Source organism: Schistocerca serialis, chromosome 2 (assembly GCF_023864345.2).
Source record: "Schistocerca serialis cubense isolate TAMUIC-IGC-003099 chromosome 2, iqSchSeri2.2, whole genome shotgun sequence".
NCBI lineage: Eukaryota > Metazoa > Arthropoda > Insecta > Orthoptera > Acrididae > Schistocerca > Schistocerca serialis.
Window position 1 is genome coordinate 625,684,763 of NC_064639.1, and position 22,269 is coordinate 625,707,031.

Consider the following 22,269-nt stretch of genomic DNA (forward strand, 5'->3'; position numbering starts at 1 on the left):
TTATTTTGCTCCCCAAATAGCAAAACTCCTTTACTACTTTAAGTGTCTCATTTACTAATCTAATTCCCTCAGCATCACCCGACTTAATTCGACTACATTCCATTATCCTCGTTTTGCTTTTGTTGATGTTCATCTTATACCCTCCTTTCAAGACACTGTCCATTCTGTTCAGCTGCTCTTCCAAGTCCTTTGCTGTCTCTGACAGAATTACAATGTCATCGGCGAACCTCAAAGTTTTTATTTCTTCTCCATGGATTTTAATACCTACTCCGAACTTTTCTTTTGTTTCCTTTATTGCTTGCTCAATATACAGATTGATTAACATCGGGGATAGGCTACAACCCTGTCTCACTCGCTTCCCAACCACTGCTTCCCTTTCATACCCCTCGACTCTTATAACTACCATCTGGTTTCTGTACAAATTGTAAATAGCCTTTCGCTCCCTGTATTTTACCCCTGCCACCTTCAGAATTTGAAAGAGAGTATTCCAATCAACATTATCAAAAGCTTTCTCTAAGTCTACAAATGCTAGAAACGTAGGTTTGCCTTTCTTTAATTTTTCTTCTAAGATAAGTGGTAGGGTCAGTATTGCCTCACGTGTCCCAACATTTCTACGGAATCCAAACTGATCTTCCCCGAGGTCGGTTTCTATCAGTTTTTCCATTCGTCTGTAAAGAATTCGCGTTAATATTTTGCAGCTGTGACTTATTAAATCGATAGTTCGGTAATTTTCACATCTGTCAACTCCTGCTTTCTTTGGGATTGGAATTATTATATTCTTCTTGAAGTCTGAGGGTATTTCGCCTGTCTGATACATCTTTTATTACTAATCCAATTGTGGGAGTTTCACTATTTGAAATCTGTAGACTGTAGTGAAAGGATCATGAAACGCCACCACAGATCAGCCACTGCCTTTGGCCAGAACAAAAAACAGTATGAAATCTGTCACATTCGAAAGTAAGTATTTGTCTATCATTCTCTCTCATTATTATTACTGTTCACTTAAAACATATTGTATATTCAATAAAAAATTTCTGGGATTGTGATCGCATTGTCAATATAAGGTCGCTTGCAACAGGGACCGAAACGTCGGTAATTTTGGTCACAAACCCAGAAAAAATTTATTGAAAGAGACAATGGCAGCAGAAGCCTACGTTTATATTGTATATGTTTTAGTTACGACTTTTTATTTTTTCCAACGGTGCTCCCCTGATGCAGTACCAGCTGATATGTTAGGCCAGGACATGCAGGTGTTCGAGTTCCTATTGTCTTCAGTGCCTCTGCAGCCACAACATTCCACAGTCAGTCTATCAGTTCTATCGGATCTTCCATCCAAGTATCCTGTGCTACGGCGCCAGCAGTAACACCTGAATTATGGGATCAGGAAACTCAGCAGGTGTAGACACAGCAGCTGTTAGAATTTCCTCAATGTGGTGAGCTGCATTTAAGTGGTTCCAGAATACTGCTCTTTTTCAATGCTTATAATTATAATTTGCCTCTGCAGCTGGAAATGTGTAAATATAGGCATAGAAGCAGATAGTGACTGCTGCATAGTGGTAAATATCAAAAACGCTCAACATGTTGGTACTAAAGTACAGTGTATGTGGTTTTAAAGAGATTACCTATGTAGTATGTTGGAGTACATTGAGTAGAAGATGATGACCAATTATGACCCTCTTATACATCTATCGACTTCCATTTGTTTGACAGAAAGGTGTTCATAATCAATATGTATATAGAATAAAGCTGGAATCAGTTTCTGAAGGCTTTGAGTCATCATCACCATCGTTTATTTGGACCTTTGTTCTACTTCAATGTGGGGCCTGCCTTGTGACTATGGATTTGGCGATTTTAAGAGTCAGGGGTAGCCGGATGCCCTACCTGTCGCCACCTCGCCCCCCCCCCCCCCCCAGGACAGAATTAGTGTACCCCAGCTGTCTGTGTCAATTGTAAGCCGTGAAAGAGTGCGAACGTGTTTCATATGTTTGTGAGTTGTGTAACTGAGTCAGGACGTGGGACCAGCCTGGTATTCACCTAGTGGGATATGGAAAACCGCATAAAAACCACATCCTGGCTGGCCAGCAGACCGGAACTCGCCGTTAATCCGCTGTCGATCTGGGGTCGGCGCGCCTACCAGTGTCCAGGAAGCAGTGCATCAGCGCCCTCGGCTAACCTGGCGAGTATTTACATCGTTTGAGTGTTATTAACTTACATGGTCTAGAATATGGATTGTGTTTTTTGGCAGGCAGGCTGAGTTGCTGGCAGCCATGTGTGTTTGACCTATTCAATGTCTTTGTAAGCCATCTGTGTGAGCATAGTGTACATATGAACGAGTTACAAAAATATATAAACTTATGCGTTCATGTGCTATCGGATTCCCCAAAACTCCAGCAGACCACAGAAGCAGAATTCACAGATACTTGCCTCTGCATATTACTGTTCCTATGTCGTTGGATGTAATACAGGTCGAATTGAAGACATACAAAAAACAGTTCGTTGTGAAATATTGCAAAACGGAATGACTGTAATTTTGTGATGACTGACAATGTATACATAAGTATTATGCAGCCACCCACATGTCAGGTGGCTGCTGCAGTCCTGATAAGCCAAAGGTAGCAGACATTACATGCTGCTGTTACCTGTGCCAGAAAATACGTATAAGACAAAGAGCCCCCCCCCCCCCCCCCGAAAGGTAAGAAAAGCCTCCCATGTACCTGACAGGTGAGTACTCTTTGTTGCTCCAGCAAGTGTATCAGAGATGTCTAAAGGCCAAGATAACAGTTTTGCCAGCCACAGCTATTGGCCACCTTTCATATAAAAGATGCCGACTCTTTCAACATTCAGCTGGTGCCTACTCACATACTTGACAGAGAAATCTACTGGAGATGGCCCTGAGTGCTCTCTGTTACACCAGTCCACACATGATAGATAGCATCTGGTAGTGGTCATGTGCTGTCATCTCCCACCACAGCAGAAGTATTCTCAGTAACATTAATGATATGTCAAGCAGTCAGGATTCAAATGCAAATTACAGGTTAACAAAGACCGGTAGTCATTGTGGTTCAATGAGTATAGTACTAGATTCTTAAATAGAAGTGGTTCCTTTACCATAATCCAATCATCTTACTACACTGTAATGACTGCAAATATTATTATTGTTAAGCAAAAACATAATGCAATGACAAATCATTTTTATTTGTATACTTTTATAACCCTCACAGTGCTGTTTATTAGGGAGGAAGGTCCATAAGTCTCACAACGTGCATTTAGATCAGAATGCTTATAACAATGTACATACTTAGAAAAAAAGCACATTCTTAAACACTTGAGGTATCCAGTGAACTCAGTATGAAACGTCGCATAACAATGGTGTAAGTTGTATAGAAAACAAATAATAGTCAACTGTGTTCAAACTGTGTTGCCTTTCTGTAAGTTTCTTATAAATGTCTAAAAGCAATTTACACACATTTTTAGATTTAAGCCTCTCGAAACAGGTTACGAGCATTAACACTTTCCTCTTCCCTCTCGTCGAATACATAATCCTTCAGCTCAAGCAGTGTCACATATTCAGGAATAATTAGTTCCAGAATAATTAGGATGTCTGGGGTAAGCAAATTTCTTAAATATACCATCGTTCTCCTTTAAGAGTGGCTTAATGCATGTATTCAAAGTAATTACAGATGCTTCACTGTTTGGAACTTGCACTTTACATTCACTGCTCTCACTTAAGTTAGCAACTAGTACTATCACTCTTCTTTAATCAGGATCATAACCTTGCCCACTTTTCTTCAACAGTATCTACATAATACTAGAAGGTATCAGATACATTATATAATGGTAAGACAGAGATTTAGGAAGCAGGTTTTAAATTGTAAGACATTTCCAGGGACACATGTGGGCTCAGACCACAATCTATTGGTTATGAACTGTGGATTAAAACTGAAGAAACTGCAAAAAGGTGGGAATTTAAGGAGATGGGACTAAACCAGAGGTTGTACAGAGTTTCAGGGAGAGCACAAGGGAACAATTGTCACGAGTGGGGGAAAGAAAAACAGTACAAGAAGAATGGGTAGCTTTGAGGGATGAAGTAGTGAAGGCAGCAGAGGATCAAGTAGGTAAAAAGACGAGAGCTAGTAGGAATCCTTGGGTAACAGAAGAAATATTGAATTTAATTGATGAAAGGAGAAAATATAAAAATGCAGTAAATGAAGCAGGCAAAAAGGAATACAAACGTCTCAAAAAAGAGATCGACCGGAAGTGCAAAATGGCTAAGGAGGGATGGCTAGAGGACAAATGTAAGGCCGTAGAGGCTTATCTCACTAGGGGTAAGATAGATACTGCCTACAGGAAAATTAAAGAGACCTTTGGAGAAAAGAGAACCACTTGTAAGAATATCAAGAGTTCAGATGGAAACCCAGTTCTAAGCAAAGAAGGGAAAGCAGAAAGGTGGAAGGAGTATATAGAGGGTCTATACAAGGGTGGTGTACTTGAGGACAATATTATGGAAATGGAAGAGGATGTAGATGAAGATGAAATGGGAGACACGATACTGCGTGAAGAGTTTGGCAGAGCACTGAAACACCTGAGTCGAAACAAGGCCCCGGGAGTAGACAACATACCATTAGAACTACTGACGGCCTTGGGAGAGCCAGTCCTGACAAAACTCTACCATCTGGTGAGCAAGATATATGAGACAGGCAAAATTCCCTCAGACTTCAAGAAGAATATAATAATTCCAATCCCAAAGAAAGCAGGTGTTGAGAGATGTGAAAATTACCGAACTATCAGTTTAATAAGTCACAGCTGAAAATACTAACGCGAATTCTTTACAGACGAATGGAAGAACTGGTAGAAGCCGACCTCGGGGAAGATCAGTTTGGATTCCGTAGAAATATTGGAACACGTAAGGCAATACTGACTCCACGACTTGTCTTAGAAGAAAGATTAAGGAAAGGCAAACCTACGTTTCTAGCATTTGTAGACTTAGAGAAAGCTTTTGACAATGTTGACTGGAATACTCTTTTTCAAATCCTGAAGGTGGCAGGGATAAAATACAGGGAGCGAAAGGCTATTTACAATTTGTACAGAAACCAGATGGCAGCTATAAAAGTCGAGGGACATAAAAGGGAAGCAGTGGTTGGGAAGGGAGTGAGACAGGGTTGTAGCCTCTCCCCGATGTTATTCAATCAGTATATTGAGCAAGCAGTAAAGGAAACAAAAGAAAAATTCGGAGTAGGTATTAAAATCCATGGAGAAGAAATAAAAACTTTGAGGTTCGCCGATGACATTGTAATTCTGTCAGAGACAGCAAAGGACTTGGAAGAGCAGTTGAACGAAATGGACAGTGTCTTGAAAGGAGAATATAAGATGAACACCAACAAAAGCAAAACGAGGATAATGGAATGTAGTCGAATTAAGTCGGGTGATGCTGAGGGAATTAGATTAGGAAATGAGACACTTAAAGTAGTAAAGGAGTTTTGCTATTTGGGGAGCAAAATAACTGATGATGATCGAAGTAGAGAGGATATAAAATGTAGACTGGCAATGGCAAGGAGATCGTTTCTGAAGAAGAGAAATTTGTTAACATCGAGTATAGATTTAAGTGTGAGGAAGTCGTTTCTGAAATTATATGTATGGAGTGTAGCCATGTATGGAAGTGAAACATGGACGATAAACAGTTTAGACAAGAAGAGAATAGGAACTTTCGAAATGTGGCGCTACAGAAGAATGCTGTAGATTAGATGGGTAGATCACATAACTAATGAGGAGTTATTGGATAGAATTGGGGAGATGAGGAGTTTGTGGCACAACTTGACAAGAAGAAGGGTCCAGTTGGTAGGACATGTTCTGAGGCATCAAAGGAAAGCAAATTTAGCATTGGAGGGGAGCGTGGAGGGTAAAAATCCTAGAGGGAGACCAAGAGATGAATACACTAAGCAGATTCAGAAGGATGTAGGTTGCAGTAAGTACTGGGAGATGAAGAAGCTTGCACAGGATAGAGTAGCATGGAGAGATGCATCAAACCAGTCTCTGGACTGAAGACCACAACAACAACAACAACATCTGCATAAGTGACAGCAATGAACAGATTGTATTCCCTAGAGTATTTATTATTTTATACATGAAAAGAGCAAAGATATATAAATTATTTTTGTAAGTTGCATATACTGCTGCTAATATTATTTACATATATTTACAGCAATTAATAACTCACTCGTTCAGTCATGTGAGAACTCTCAAACTCTCTCAGAGTTCCTGTGTTCGGCCTGCAGCCTTTGTGACGTAACTCCTTCTTGTGTTTTCCCGAGACTCTCTAACGTAAAAAACCACCCACTCCACGCCACACAGCCCCTGCTACCCGTGTAGCCGCTTCGTGCATATAGTGAACACCTGTTCTATTCAGTGGAACCCGAAACCCAACCACCTTTTGGCGCAAATCGAGGAATCTGCAGCCTACACGGTCGCAGAACCGTCTGAGCCTCTGATTCAGACCCTCCACGCGGATCTGTGCCATAGGTCCGCAATCGGTCCTGTCGACTATGCTGCAAATGTCCTATTACATTTTCACAGTATTCAACATGCCATCACCTACACATGATCTTATGTAAGTAGGCTGTTCAGGTTTTTTTATTGGTAACGCCACGTAGCGCTCTGTATGAAAATCACTGGCTGTGCTGTGTGCAGTCTGTGGAGTCTGTGGCTGGTTTGCATTGTTGTTGGCTATTGTAGTGTTGGGCAGTTGGCTGTTATCAGCGCCTAGCGTTGCGCAGTTGAAGGTGAGCCGCCCGCGGTGGCGGATGTGGGGAAGTGAGATGGCGGATTTTTGAGAGCGGATGATCTGGACGTGTGTTCATCAGAGACAGTACGTTTGTAAGACTGGATGTAATGAACTGCTATATATATTATGACTTTTGAACACTATTACGGTAAATACACGGTTTGTTCTCTACCAAAATCTTTCATTTGCTAAGTATGCCTATCAGTAGTTAGTGCCTTCAGTAGTTAGAATCTTTTATTTAGCTGGTAGTAGTGGCGCTCGCTGTATTGCTGTAGTGCGAGTAACGAAGATTTTTGTGAGGTAAGTGATTTGTGAAAAGTATAGGTTATTGTTAGTCAGGGCCATTCTTTTGTAGGGATTATTAAAAGTCAGATTGCGTTGCGCTAAAAATATTGTGTGTCAGTTTAGTGTTGATCAGAATAAGTAAAGTGAGTAATGTCTGAGTACGTTCAGTTTTGCTCAGCTGTTTGAAAAGCAAATAATGTAAGAGGTTTATCAGCACAGTCATTTGTAAATTTTTCTAAGGGGACGTTTCAACCTGTTCTATTCAGTGGAACCCGAAACCCAACCACCTTTTGGCGCAAGTCGAGAAATCTGCAGCCTACACGGTGGCAGAACCGTCTGAGCCTCTGATTCAGACCCTCCACGCGGATCTGTGCTATAGGTCCGCAATCGATCCTGTCGACTATGCTGCAAATGTCCTATTACATTTTCACAGTATTCAACATGCCTTCACCTACACATGATCTTGCATCGGCAGCAGTGACAGAAGCACAGTCCGATAACAGCTTGCTCAATTCGACCAACTGTCGTCTACGCACTGGGATAACCATCCAATAATTCCTCCTTTCTGATTGGTCACGTCCAGCACAGAATCTGGATGTATCCAGTTTCCCAGCTGTAAATAAGAAGCGCTTCCGTGCCATAAATCACTTCGGGCCTAGTACGAGCCCTCACAGCATTAACAGTGATAGTATGAACGTTTATGGCAGACATGAAGCGCCATACTGGTAATGTCTGTGATGATACAGGGATAAGCAAGTGCGCTAATTCATAGATACCGCAGGTATTTATCTAATATGATGCATGCATGTCCAAACGAACTTTGCATCGTAATCAGAATAACAAAGGCACTGCAATATCGTATTTCTCTGCCGATACAGGGCAAGCGACTTTCACGAACAACGTCTGACCTGTACGGGAATATACATAATGGTTGTACGAGCCCAGGTCGTAGACGCTTAGCTGACGACATATGCAAGTTTGGGTGTAGCTGTGAGTCGTGCACGGATAGCCAAATGGTTTGCGAGCACGGTAGCTCAGCATGTACAAATTCAACGAACAATATAGAACAAAACGAAATTTTTAAAAAATGGTAAAGGCGACCGCTCGTGATAAGCGGGAAATTCGGGTTCGAGTCCCGATCCGGCACAAATTTTCATTGTCGTCATTTCATTCTACAGCTGCTGATTATTATTACTCGTAATTGCGAGTAGATTCATGTGCACATTAGAAGGTCTAATCGGGCAATAAAAGGCGAATTTTGCTATTGTAAATACACTTTTCTGATATATATTTCTCTCTATGTGTGCAGATAATAAGGGCAGGGACCCCTGATGCAATACCTTTTTCCCCTTGTAGAATTTTTCAATTTGGTTGTACAAATGGGGATGGATGAAGTCAAGCATAGGTCTATGACTGTATTCGCTTCACAACCGACGCGTGAAGTTGAAACAATGTCTAGTGCACCTGCATCTGCACATGAGGGTGAGCAAAAACAAAAAATATTCTCTCTCGGTGTGTGTGTGTGTATGTGTGTGTGTGTGTTTGTGCATGGTATATTTGTTTTTGTCCGTTTATAGAGATACCTAGGGTTGATCAGGTTCCTCATGATGATAATGTGGTCTCCCAGGGCATTTCTCAGAGTATAGGCACTCAGTTCCATAAGAAGTATTAGTAATTCACATAAGAGGATTATATATATAACTATACACGCATACAATGTTTACGAACTATTATTGTTTTTCTGGAGACTCAGATAATATTATAGATGAGAGATGTCCCAATCATAACATGACACAAATCTCTAATACAGATACCGAGATTTACCCATCCCATGCTATGACGCCATTCTCTAGTATGAATTCTCAGGGTTGGGGTCCTAATGTTAACAAACGCATACATGTGTAGTATTCGATATTTCTTTTTCTTCTACAACAATTTACGCTGGCATGCGTTGCTCATGAAATGTTCTTGTTTCGTTCCAGGTGCTAGCAATGATGATATGGCTGTTGGGGAATGGGCAGACGCTGTAGCTGCAGAGATTCAACTCAATGACCCATTCTTCATCCCATGCCAAGGCACGACACCTTCCTCCAGTGTGAATTCATGGGAAATTACACCAATTGTTGAGGGTCAGATGTGGAGGCAGTAGTAGTTCATTTTTTCTCTTGTACAATAATATTAATTTTAGGTTTGTGCGGACTGCTGATGAGACTTTTTTGTGTTTCTAGGCGCAATCAGAGACGATATTGTGACGGACTAGATTAATCATCAAAGAGAGCTGGATGCTACGCTAAGAGGCAACATGCCAATTGACGACGACATTTGATCAATTTGTAGCAATACTGAGATTGACAAAATATGCAATATTGTTACACACACAGACACAGAATACAGAGTGAAGCGAAATTCGCGCACTCGGGCTTCGCAGCGCGACTCCTGACATGCCAGCGATAAAAAAATGTCTGTCACAAAATTTCGTCTGGCGATTACATCCGGCAGAAAAACGACGTTATAGAGTGGCAGTATGGCAACACTGTACCGCATGTATGGTAATTGTCTCTATCAGAGCAGATCAGAGGTGTTGTAGAGTTGGTGCAGAGCATATAGTTTTGGGTTAGCATGCAGGAGGTCGCTGGTTCGATCCTGGGTTGAGGCGTATGTTTTTTATTTGCTAAATGTAGTCCAGGTGGTACGGTATCTGGCATCTTAATCGTCAACGGTGATTGCAGCGGGTCATCTAGAAAGCATTTGCACTTACATACTACAATCATAGAAATGGAAGATTCGTCAGCCCTTTCCCCGTCGTAGGCATGAATTTATTCGCACCACTTCATCTACTAGTTACAAAATCTGTTTGCTTTGTACCGTCTTCCAATGGTCCCATAGATTAGTACCGACTACCATTCTTGCCTCGTTTAGGTTCATTACATTTCCTTAGGGCCTACTTTACCAGTAGAACTAGCAACGTGCTTTCCGAATAATGTCCAAACTCGATTACTGTTTGTATGTGTAATCACCATGGTCTGTAATCACCATGGTCCAACTAATTATGCCTTTCAACACTGAGTTTGGTATTTATATGATATTTAGTACGTATCTCAATGCATTAATATTATTATTGTTATTATTATTGTATCTATGGGATTGTGGAAACCTCATGTCTATTGCTGTTACGGAAACAGAGTAATTCGAAACCCAACATTTCACAATTAGAGGTATTGGGATGAATCATGCAGAACAATATCTGTCAGAGGGGTAAGGCGCGTTAGGTGGAACAGCTCGCAGGACTGACTGCGTGTTTATATTGTTAGCGCTGTCCACCAGACAGGGACTGATTGCCAGATGAGTAATGCGCCTGTGACAGACTCCAACGTACAGTCTTGGACAAAACGAGCGAGACCCCTCGCCTTTTCGCTATGCTGATTCGCACAGCTTTAAAGTCTGCTACACAGTATAACAGGCAAGGCGACGAAGTGCTACCAACATACTATGCACAGGCCTGAAATTGACCAAGTATCCAAACTTTGTCAGACTGTTTTCAATCATATGTAAGACTATACAAGGGTTGGAACTTAAATAGTGGCAACTATTTATTCACAACTGATACAAAAGAGTTACATGTTTGCACCTGCTACTGTCCTTCAAAGTAATAAAATGGTTCAAATGGCTCTGAGCACTATGCGACTTAACTTCTGAGGTCATCAGACGCCTAGAACTTAGAACTAATTAAACCTAACTAAGCTAAGGACGTCACACACATCCATGCCCGAGGCAGGATTCGAACCTGCGACCGTAGCGGTCGTTCGGCTCCAGACTGTAGCGCCCAGAACCGCACGGCCACCCCGGCCAGCTTCAAAGTAATCACCAGCGTTGTGTAGAACCCGTTGCCGTTAATCACTAATAACAGTATTTTGTTATTTCGATAAACATCCCGAATGATTGTCACATATGCGGTGACATAAAGGTAGGAAATTCATGTTTTAGAGTCCAGAAAGCTCTATGCAACTGAAACTGCAGATCATTTTGCCATTTTCATTGTGAAATTGCCGGCTGGGGTAATAGGGCTTTTTGCCTAGGTTGTCTTCTAGCGCATTGAAAGGTATTTGCTACTGCAAGGGAGGTCTGGTTTGTTTTCGGTTCTAATCTCGATGGAGGCAGATAGACTATCAGTAAAGCAATTTTAAGAAATTATCGCGCCCCCAATACGTTATATTTCTACCTTTATTCTGTACTGGAGTCCTGTGGATGTCAATATGAAACTCTTGTAGAATTTCATACTTGTTACTGCCTTCCTTTTTCCGCTTCTGTCAATAATTGAATTGACTTACGTGTGGCACTGAATATTTTTAACTGAATTTCGTTATGAATCTTCACGCATTGCTAAATTTGCACACTTTCATGGTAGGTCAGCAACGGTAATCCACTATGACTGATCTGAAAGTTGACATAAACCGTTTCGCGGCCGAATGCGCATAATATTTTGCTAATTCGTAACTATGTGGGGTACTTTGTCTTACTAGAACAGTTATGTTATCTCGATAAGCTGAAATTAATTTTTATTAGTACAGTTCATACTAATTAGCGTTTCTTCTTTCATTTATATCTTATATTTACGTGTAGTGTTTAATACACTAATCAGTATTAATATAGTCTTACACATGACTGAAAACAGTCTGATAAAGTTCAGATAGTTTGCCAATTTCACGCCTGTGCATAGTATGTTGGTAGCACTTCGTCGCCTTGCCTGTAGCAGACTTGAAAGCTGTGCGGATCAGCATAACGAAAAGGCGAGGGGTCTCGCTCTTTTTGTCCAAGACTGTACATGCGTACATGTATCGAATTTTCTCATTGTAAACCTCTAAACCAGTGTGGCAGGCGTATGGCATACACAAGCGATGAATATGTGGATATACTTCTGGTCTTTAGTGCATTTGACAATCGGGGTGGTGTTGCCGATGGTGAATATGCTGCTAGAAATCCTCGCCGACGCCATCCAGATGAAAATGTGTTACGTCGTCTGGAACTGTGCCTTCGGGATTCAGGTTCTCTCCTTCCACCACTGCGTGACAGAGGTCGTCCATGGACTCACCGTTCTCCAAAATTATTCTGGAGGTCATACACCAAGAACTTCAGCGAAGTACAATTATCGTAGCATGGCAGTTGCGTGTCTTGCGACGCACGGACGTTAACGTGCTGCACAAGCATGGGCTGCACCCCTATCATTATGCTTTCACGCAACGCCTGCATCCCGCAGATCGCTTTCAGTGGATGCAATTCTGTGACTGGTTCCAGCAACAACAGGAAGCCAACTATGAATTCGGATGAAGCTGCATTCACTCATGAGGGTATCTTCAATTTGCACAATGCTCACCATTGGTGTGAGGTTAAGCCGCACGTCACCCGCAACCTTGGATATCAAGTTCGCTTTGGTATCAACGTCTGGGCCGGAATACTGGGTGACATGTTGCCTACATGTTGCCTGACGGATTGGCTGCACGAAGGTATTACGCATTTCTCTTAAACTATCTGCCTGATGCGCTGGAAGATGTTCCGCTATATGTCTGGCAGAGGATATGGTTCCAATATTATTGTGCAGCTCCACACTCTGGAATTAATGCGCAACAGTATTTGGACAGAACATTTCCAGGGAAATGGCTCGGATGTGGAGGTCCAGTTGTATGGTCACAGAGTTCAGCTCACCTAAATCCCCTGGATTTCTTCCTGTGGGGACACTTGGAGAGGCACGTGTGCTCTATCCCACCGACGAATGTGGAAGAATTGGTAGCGCGTGTTTATGCTGCTCTTGTTACTGTGGACGCAGCTCTGCCGCAAAGGAACCAGAGCTGTGTGTGATCCGGTGGGTTGCGAAATTTTTGGACATGCAGGGAGGTCGCTTTGAGCATCTGTGGTTCTGAGGACAACGTATTCTGTTGTGAAGGTCATGCGGTCATTAATATGGACATTATTACTGTCACTGGTTGCTGATGTGTGACTCTGAGCGCTCATATTACATGTAGTATACATGACAAGTAGACGTTGTGTTATTGTACTGAGCTATCATCTTTAGAATCTTGAAATTTATATCTACTTATGTAAAGCCTGCGTGATAACAGCTTGCAGACTGTGAATTGCCTCCAACATAAGAACCTCAGTAGTCCAAAGAGGTCGAAGTCGTTCAATGACAAATCAGGGCCATCGGGAAGCAAGTTCAGTACGTGCCACCCGAAGTGTAACAACAGTTCACGTATGTTGCTGCTTGAATATAATAAGTCACTGTTGTGCATCTTCATGGCCACCTGAGGAGGGAAAAACTATGTAGAAGCTATGTGACTACCAGACAAAGAGAACGTTTTCTTCGGGAGCGTATACAGGGTGTTACAATAAGGTACGGCCAAATTTTCAGGAAACATTCCTCACACACAAAGAAAGAAAATATGTTATGTGGACATGTGTCCAGAAACGCTTACTTTCCATGTTAGATCTCATTTTATTACTTCTCTTCAAATCAAATTAATCGTGGAATGGAAACACACAGCAACAGAACGTACCAGCGTGACTTCAAACACTTTGTTACAGGAAATGTTCAAAACGTCCTCCGTTAGCGAGGATACATGCATCCACCCTTCGTCGCATGGAATCCCTGATGCGCTGATGCAGCCCTGGAGAATGGCGTATTGTATCACAGCCGTCCACAATACGAGCACGAAGAGTCTCTACATTTGGTACCGAGGTTGCGTAGACAAGAGCTTTCAAATGCCCCCATAAATGAAAGTCAAGAGGGTTGAGGTCAGGAGAGCATGGAGGCCATGGAATTGGTCCGCCTCTACCAATCCATCGGTCACCGAATCTGTTGTTGAGAAGCGTACGAACACTTCGACTGAAATGTGCACGAGCTCCATCGCGCATGAACCACATGTTGTGTCGTACTTGTAAAGGCACATGTTCTAGCAGCACAGGTAGAGTATCCCGTATGGAATCATGATAACGTGCTCCATTGAGCGTAGGTGGAAGAAACTAAAATGAGCTCTAACATGGAAATTAAGCGTTTCCGGACACATGTCCACATAACGTCTTTTCTTTATTTGTGTGTGAGGAATGTTTCCTGAAAGTTTGGCCGTACCTTTTTGTAACACCCTGTATACGTGGTGATTCAGCTGTCCCCTACCGACAACTGGCGTTCAAAAACCACTGACAAGATTTTCATATTCTCTCCCTCGCTACGCGCTACAGAAAAAAATGCACAGGATCTTTTGTAGAAAATTTGATGTAGTTACATTTTATACTGAGATCTATTTTCACTAGAGGCCGTCGTTTCTGAGTTAAAAAAAAGTACAAATGTTACCTTGAAATGCAGCCCCACTCCCACCGTCGGGCATCAACGAGCAGGATGTTCAGTATGTTGTTAGTGGCACTCCCTCCTACCACTGTACAAAAATTGGCGGCTACATGAATTATTCCCCATATCTGACCTTTCTTACCTTCTGTGACTGGTTTCATTAACATTCTGCTTAGTCGAGCAATTACAAATTGTAAAATTGAGGTTTTTATGAATTTTACCTAGCAACTTTGTGAATTTTAACAGCGTAAAACCAATAATTTCATCGTTGAATTCGTCAGCCCTTCCGACTGCGAAACTATTGTGCTTGTAATGATTAAGTTTGGATCGAACTGTCAACGTTCTAGCGTAACGTTTACAAAAGTCGTTTTTCTTTCACTATCCTCACAGGCACATTTAAATTAATAACGTTAACGAAATAGTCAGCTGTGCTGGTGCCTTAACAGCCCAATCAGTAGAGACCAAAAAAGGCCGAATATCGGGAATAGTTCGATTAGTTGGAAATTTTTATACTGTGGATGTGGAGGTGCGTTTGAACGTCACTTTTGTACGTTTTCCTTGAACAACTCGAGAACCGTGGCCTCCAGCGAAAACGTACCCCAGTACAAAAATGAACTACACTGGATTTCCCACAAAAAAGGTCCTGTTCATTCTCTTTCTGCTTGCGCACAGCGAGCGAGAGAATATAAAAATCTCGCGTGTGGTTTTTGAAGGCCAGATACGGAACTGCAGGCTGCATAAAACGACATCGGGGCGGCATCTGAAATAGCCTGTATAGCTGCCAGTGAATGATATCACACGTATAGAGATGATAAGCTTGTTAGCAACACTGCTAAGGCCGGTGCGACAGTCATCATTAATCAGGCCTTCACTAACGTACACATTATTACCAGTGCTGGTAATGTTTGACCCCTGAGCAACGTTATCCATCATGCACATATGTCCTGCTGTTATCAAATTTTATCCGCAAGACTCGCAGCGGTTTCTGTGACATGACACGAGATTATGTTACCCATATTTTCGCCAGTTCATTCACATGACATCTGATAATTCGAGAACATGACGCGTCATATGCACCATCCGTGTAGCTGCGCACAAACGCTTTTGTCAACTGTTGCTCCCAGGCAAGAAATTAAAATAACTGAAGGAATCCGACAGCCTAAAAAGCTTTTGTTATTTTATTTATTGAATCCTCGTCGTGTGATACAGTAGAATAAAAATGGAAGATTTAAAAAATAAATACAGACAGGAAAGAGTGCGTTAATAAAAAAAGAACAATTAAAACATGCTGAAAATACATGGCCGCCCAAACGAAGATCGTATAATTACGAAGAGTAACTGAGAAATAGATCGGCTGCAGATTCAGAGGACACGTCGGTAGATGGAAACCCTACTTTTCAGTTAGCTGTGTTAATTTAGAAACGCAGGAATTATTTGTTTGAGATAGGGAGGCAACATCTGCTCTTCCGACGTATGAAAGTAACGATCTATTGACCAGTGTTTTAGTGTTCTGTAGGACAGAGGGCTACAGTCTGGAAAATTGCTACATGTGCTGCCTGGCCCCGAAAGGAAAAGCAAATATAAAGGGCTGTACTCGTTAGAGGAAACTACATACTTGAAAGAGGAGAAGTGTGTAACTGCAGTTTCCGGACAGTGAATATATTCTTTTCGTTTAAAAAAAATGATTAAAATTGAAGACTGCCTTAGAATAAAACGCAAGTGAACAGCTGTCGAAAGAAAATTTGTTTCATTCACCCTTTCACTTGTCAGAGGAAAATAGGTAGATGAATGAGGAGATACGTTTAACTTTAGTTTCTGGACAGTGAAGACATTCATTTCGTTAAAAAAAATGACTAAAATTGTGAAATACCGTAAAATAAACTTCAGGTGAACAACTATTCGAAAGAAACTGTGAAACATGTTGACGAAGCCGCAACTGTTCAGAAAGCCTTCAGGTTATAAAAGTCGAGATCGCACGCTGCATCCAAAGAGTCGCACTTGGTGTTATTGGCCAGTAGTTTTGTCTGTCAGGTTGCCGCTACAAAAGCAGCGCTTCACACACACGCCCATACACGCGGCCGTTGCTCCCTGTGATGTGGCTGGTCCTAAAACAATAAATTTTGCCACTCAGCAAGTCAAACACATTGTTCTCTTTCCGTCGTATTCGGAGCTGCTTGTAGTTTCTGAGTAATAGAAACCGACATAATGTCATGCTCGTGATCAGTCTAACCGCAGCAGACGACTTCGTACTGTAGACGCAACCAGGTCCACACCAGTTTTTAGTTGCGGCGGAATCTTCTCACAAAACTTCAATCACCAACTTTCTCCTGCGAATGCGAAAATATTTTGATGACGCCGACCTACATAGGGAGAAACGATCACCATAATAAAATAAGAGAAATCAGAGTTCGCACGGAGAGATATAGGTGTTCGTTTTTTCCGCGCTCTGTAGGAGATTGGAATAATAGAGAATTGTGAAGGTGGTTCGATGAACCCTCTGCCGGGCACTTGGATGTGATTTGCGGAGTATCCACGTAGAAGTAGATGTAAAAACCACAAAGTGCGGCTACCATGTCAGGCTCCGCCGTTATATCTGTACACAGCAAGAATACTGGCAAATATTAAGAAGCATCATATTACTGTACTTCTCCTACATGAACTTTTGAATGTTGCTGAAGAAATATATCGTGCCATAAAAAAATGTATACTTGCTTCGGTATCTCGGTTGAAGAGTTATGTGGCTTTAGTACGCAACGAAATTACGCTGCCTTTTGTGTAGTATGCTAAGGATCTCGTTTCGGTATGTTGAACGATACGCGAAATAAAAGGGATGCTAGTTTTAGATGATTCAACCTGTAGGCTATCATATCAAAAATAAACGAACACCCACTACTGGACATTAATATGGGGTGCGTCCACCCTTCGCTTTTATGACGGTTTGAACTCTGCCTGGAACATTTTCAATGACGCGTCAGAATATCTATGCAGAGTCCGCCTGCTGGGTGGTAACGTGCTTGCTTCCCATGCAGCGGGCCCGGTTCGATTCCCGGCCGAGTTGGAGATTTTGTCCCCTCGTGGACTGGGTGTTACATCCTCATCACCGGCGCGCAAGTCGCCCCATCTGGCGTCGACTGAAATAAGACTTGCACTTGGCGGCCGATTTCACCGGATGGGGCCTCCCAGCCATCGATGCCATACGCTCATTTCATTTTATCTGTGGAGAAATGACAGCCCATTCTTCCTCAAGAAAAAATGGTTCAAATGGCTCTGAGCACTATGGGACTTAACATCTATGGTCATCAGTCCCCTAGAACTTAGAACTACTTAAACCTAACTAACCTAAGGACATCACACAACACCCAGCCATCACGCGGCAGAGAAAATCCCTGACTCCGCCGGGAATCGAACCCGGGAACCCGGGCGTGGGAAGCGAGAACGCTACCGCACGACCACGAGATGCGGGCTCCTCAAGAAAAGGTAAAGCTGTTGGACGCTGGGGACCGGAGCGAAATCGACATTTTAACTCATCCCAAAGATGTTCCATTGGGTTCAGGTCGGGATTCTGGATAGCCCAGTCCAGTTCAGAGGTGTTATTTTCCAAAAACTATTGCCTCGCAGATGATCCTTTATGACGGGGTATAATGTCACGTTGATACCATCATTGACTCCGAAATGTACGCAGTGCACAATGCTGTAAAATGTGTTCCCATCATTCTGTCTCTCGCGTTTTCTTAAGCGCAATGAGTGGACCACACCCTAGCCCTAACCAACTTCTCCCTACTTCACTGTTGGCCAACACATGATGGCAGGTAATGTTCTTCAGGCATTCGCCAAACACAAACCCTCTCATCGGATTGCCACATGGTATAGCGTGATTCATCACCCCATATCACTCGTTTCCAGCCTTCCACTGTCCAGCGACGTAGCCCTTTATGCCACCTTAAGCATCGCTTAGCATAGACAACAAAAACATGTGGCTTGTGAGGAGCTGCTAGATCAATGTACAATCAACGGTCTAGCTGGATTGCAGGTAGCACTACGAAATTCACAAGTGATTCCTTCTGCTGGTTTCAAGCGATATTTTGCAACCACCCTTCGCGATGGTCGACAATCCCTGTCCGTCTGAACGTGAGGCCCTTACTAACAAGTGACTTAGACAGCTTTAGAAGGGTTGAAATATGCTTGATGGATTTGCTACTTAGGCGATATACAATGACTACTCCACGTTCGAAGTCACTTTTATACTGGTGAGTTAGCCTTTCGTGACATTTGGCGGTAACTTCTGCGTTACATAAGTGCGTCAGGATACTTTTGATCAGACAGAGTATATGCCTTGACTTTAGCGTTCATGCCTATCAGCACATTTTTCTTTCCCTGTACACTGACCTTTCCGTGCTTCGGCAAAGCTCTAGTGTGTTATACTCTGTACGTGTTTTACTTTCATCAATATGGATAACATCTCTACGTACGTTAAACACTGTAACATTCTGAGCTCTCGGTTTGAGATCATTATATTCAAATTATGCTAATAACTGAGCAGGACCTTTTCAGTGCTTTAAGTCAATAATAGAAAGAGTCTATGTGTTCTTAGAACTATTTTCATGACATGTTTAGGACATGACTCATCATCAGAATATCAGAGAAAATGTTAATGCAGAGTATCGTGTCAGATGCTGTCTGTTGCAAAATTGGTGTTCTATTCGATGCTGTGATAGGATGCGCTCAGTTATTAATATTCCCCGCAGGCCTACTGAGTAAATTGTGTCGCAAGAGAAACTGATACAAATTATACTATTCAATGCGCACTAGTGAGGTAGGCTATTTTATAGCTATAGATGTAGCCTACTATTAGCGGAAAACCAAATGTAAAACAACTTTTCAATTCTCTCGCTAAAAATGGAGAACTGCCTAAAAGGCACACTGAAGTGTCTATAGCGTGGTAGATGACGGAATGGAATAGACCCTTCCTTTCATTTTCGTGTCTACGAATTCTGCACTAACTACTCAACAGTGTCTCGAGAGGTCACATCGTTGTCCATACGTAAATCGCACGGCTGGTTCATGTTCTGCCTTATCCGACATGTCCACAAAGCTATGCAATACTTAACACGTCACGCGAGCTTACTTATCTCACGAAAGCAACCCAACTATACGACGATCCTGTGGGTACTAAAAGTGACATCTGAGTGGATAGTTAGCAGAGTAGTAGTTACTGACTCTGCACATGAAAGAAGGAACGTATAGGTGAACAACGGTCGAAGTGAATAGGTCGAGTTTGCGGTACAGGCCTAAGCGAAAAGAAAATATCATTCTTTGTAACTTTTTCAGAAATTATTTGAACTTAGATCCCGTCTGATTATTCCTTTCTTCATCAGTTAGCTTTAACACACACTAGTTCTTTGCTGGTGGCTTTATTTATAATACATTTTATGGTTTATCTGAACAATGAACTGTGTCAAAAGAAATAACATTCATGTTCACTTTTTTCATATAATAATGCACATAGAAGAGATATTATCTTCTGATTATTCACTGCATATTCATAAATTACTGCAACATGCTTTCTCTTACAGAGCGAGAAACAGTAGCGCAGAAATCCGACTCATTTGCCGTTGTTTCGAATTCAAACATCTATCAGCTATCCAGACGCTCATTTTCTCTGGTTTCTGTAAATGGATAAGAAACGATACCCGCTCTTGTGATTCTCCATCCGAGCTAGTACTACATTCTAACTGCTTCGATGTTGATTGGGCCTTTCTATCCAGGTCGTATTGGCGACTTCAAAACTAACATTTCAGAAGCATCGAAAGTTGGTGGTTACATTGGTGATATTATTCAACATGTGTACTAAACCGTTCGTGGTAAATACTTGGAACTTCTTTATCAATATTCTTTCGAGCGCACGGAGTCGCTGTTTACAGCTACCTGTGTAATTGCAAAGTAAATCCGCACTGTATCCTCAGTGGCGTTGAGTAAAGCGCAGTTTGCCTCCAGTCGTGAACAGGACTATGCTGTTTACGTACCCTGTTGAGTCTGTCAACATGCCTCGAAGGACCATGACAAACTTAGACAGTGTGTACATTGTACCCTACGGCAAGGAGGGTTACCAACACGCAGAATTTCCCGTGGAATTAGCATACACCACAGCGACGTCATTGCGATTTTCATCCTTTGTCGTGAGACAGAAAACTTTAAATCCCTGCTGCGTATTGGTCGCGTGAGGTCAGCTGTTCAGGTGATGACTATTACTGTACATGCAAGTTGTGGCTCTAAGGTATCTGAGAAGAACGCTACAGAACTGTCACAGTATTTGTGGAAGGGAGCAGGAGGGCTGGTGGACCCAGACAGTACGCAAGTCTTCCTACATTTGTTTTGACCCCCAGTCCGTCCATTAAGAACAACAACAACAGAAACCCTGGCATTGTGGTGCGCGGAGGAGAAGGAAAAAGTGTAACTGGAATGGAACACGGATCAATGGCGTCGGGCCCTCCTCACCGACGAGAACAGGATTTTGCTGACGTATGATGATTGTCATCTGTACAGTACAGCGGCACGGCCCTCAGTCCTAATGTACAGTCGTAGTCATCTTTCCAAGATGATTCGTCTTTCAATATGGTAGTGCGCGACGACGCCATACCTATCTCGTGAACACTTTCCACCAGAAGGCTGGAATCAACCGAATGGCCCGCGGTATATTGTGACATGAATCGACTGAACATGCTTGAGATTAGTCGAACGCTGCAGTGGGTATCTGCAGGACCCCTTCTCACACACTGTACGAGCTCAGATGGATCGCCGGCAGGGAGCAGCAACGGGCTCCATCAGCCTCATCTCGACAACCTCTTGGAGAGCATATCAAGGAAAGTCTAAATGTAGTGTAAGGAGCCTTCAAATGAAAAGGCACCAAACTGGCTCAAATTTGCACATGTCGCTTTGGGATAACGTAGCGAAACATCTTGGAAGATTGCTTCGTCATCCCCCCCCCCTCCTCCCCCATTCGCCCCTGGTAGCTGATGTAGCTGAGTGGTCAGCGCGACGGAATGTCATACTTAACGGCCCGGGTTCGATTCCCGGCTGAATCGGAGATTTTCTCCGCTCAGGGACTGGGTGTTGTGTTGTCCTAATCATCATAATTTCATCTCCATCGACACGCAAGTCGCCGAAGTGGCGTCAACTCAAAAGACTTGCACCAGGCGAACGGCCTACCCGCCGGGAGGCCCTAGCCACACGGCATTTCCATTTATCTCCCCTCTAAGAAATTCAGAGCTGTGCCCCCCCAGTGGGAAAGGTGATGCTCACCGTCTTTTTCGACTTCCGAGGTCCCATGCTCATCGAATTCGTCGAGCACGGAAAAACCATTAACAGTGACGTGTTCAGTGAGACACTTCGTAGCCTACACAAGTCCAACAAGAGCAAACGGAGTGAGTTGCTCACAGAGGAAGTGATTTTGCCCCACGATAATGAGCGTCCACACGTCTCCGATGCCACAAAAGGTGTAATGGCCAAGTTCAAGTGGCAGCAGCTTGAGCATCCTCTGCTGAAAAAAAAAAACATCTGAATGAGAAGCGCTTGAACTCGGACGACGAACTGAGAGACGCAGTGAAGGACTGTCTCCTGTCACAGCCACAGGAATTCTGGGAACAGGGAGTCCTTCGGCTCGTGAAACAATGGGATAATTGTGCTCAGGCTTCTTATAATTGCTTTTAAATAAAGCAATCAATTTCACCCACAGCGTTGTTTCGTACCTTTTCTTATGAACACGTCTCATAGACACACAAGTGGAGGAACACGCTGTTAATTATCAGCCAGCAGCAAGTTTTGATTCCACAGATGAACATTTTTTGACAGGTTACCTTTATTTCGGATATTT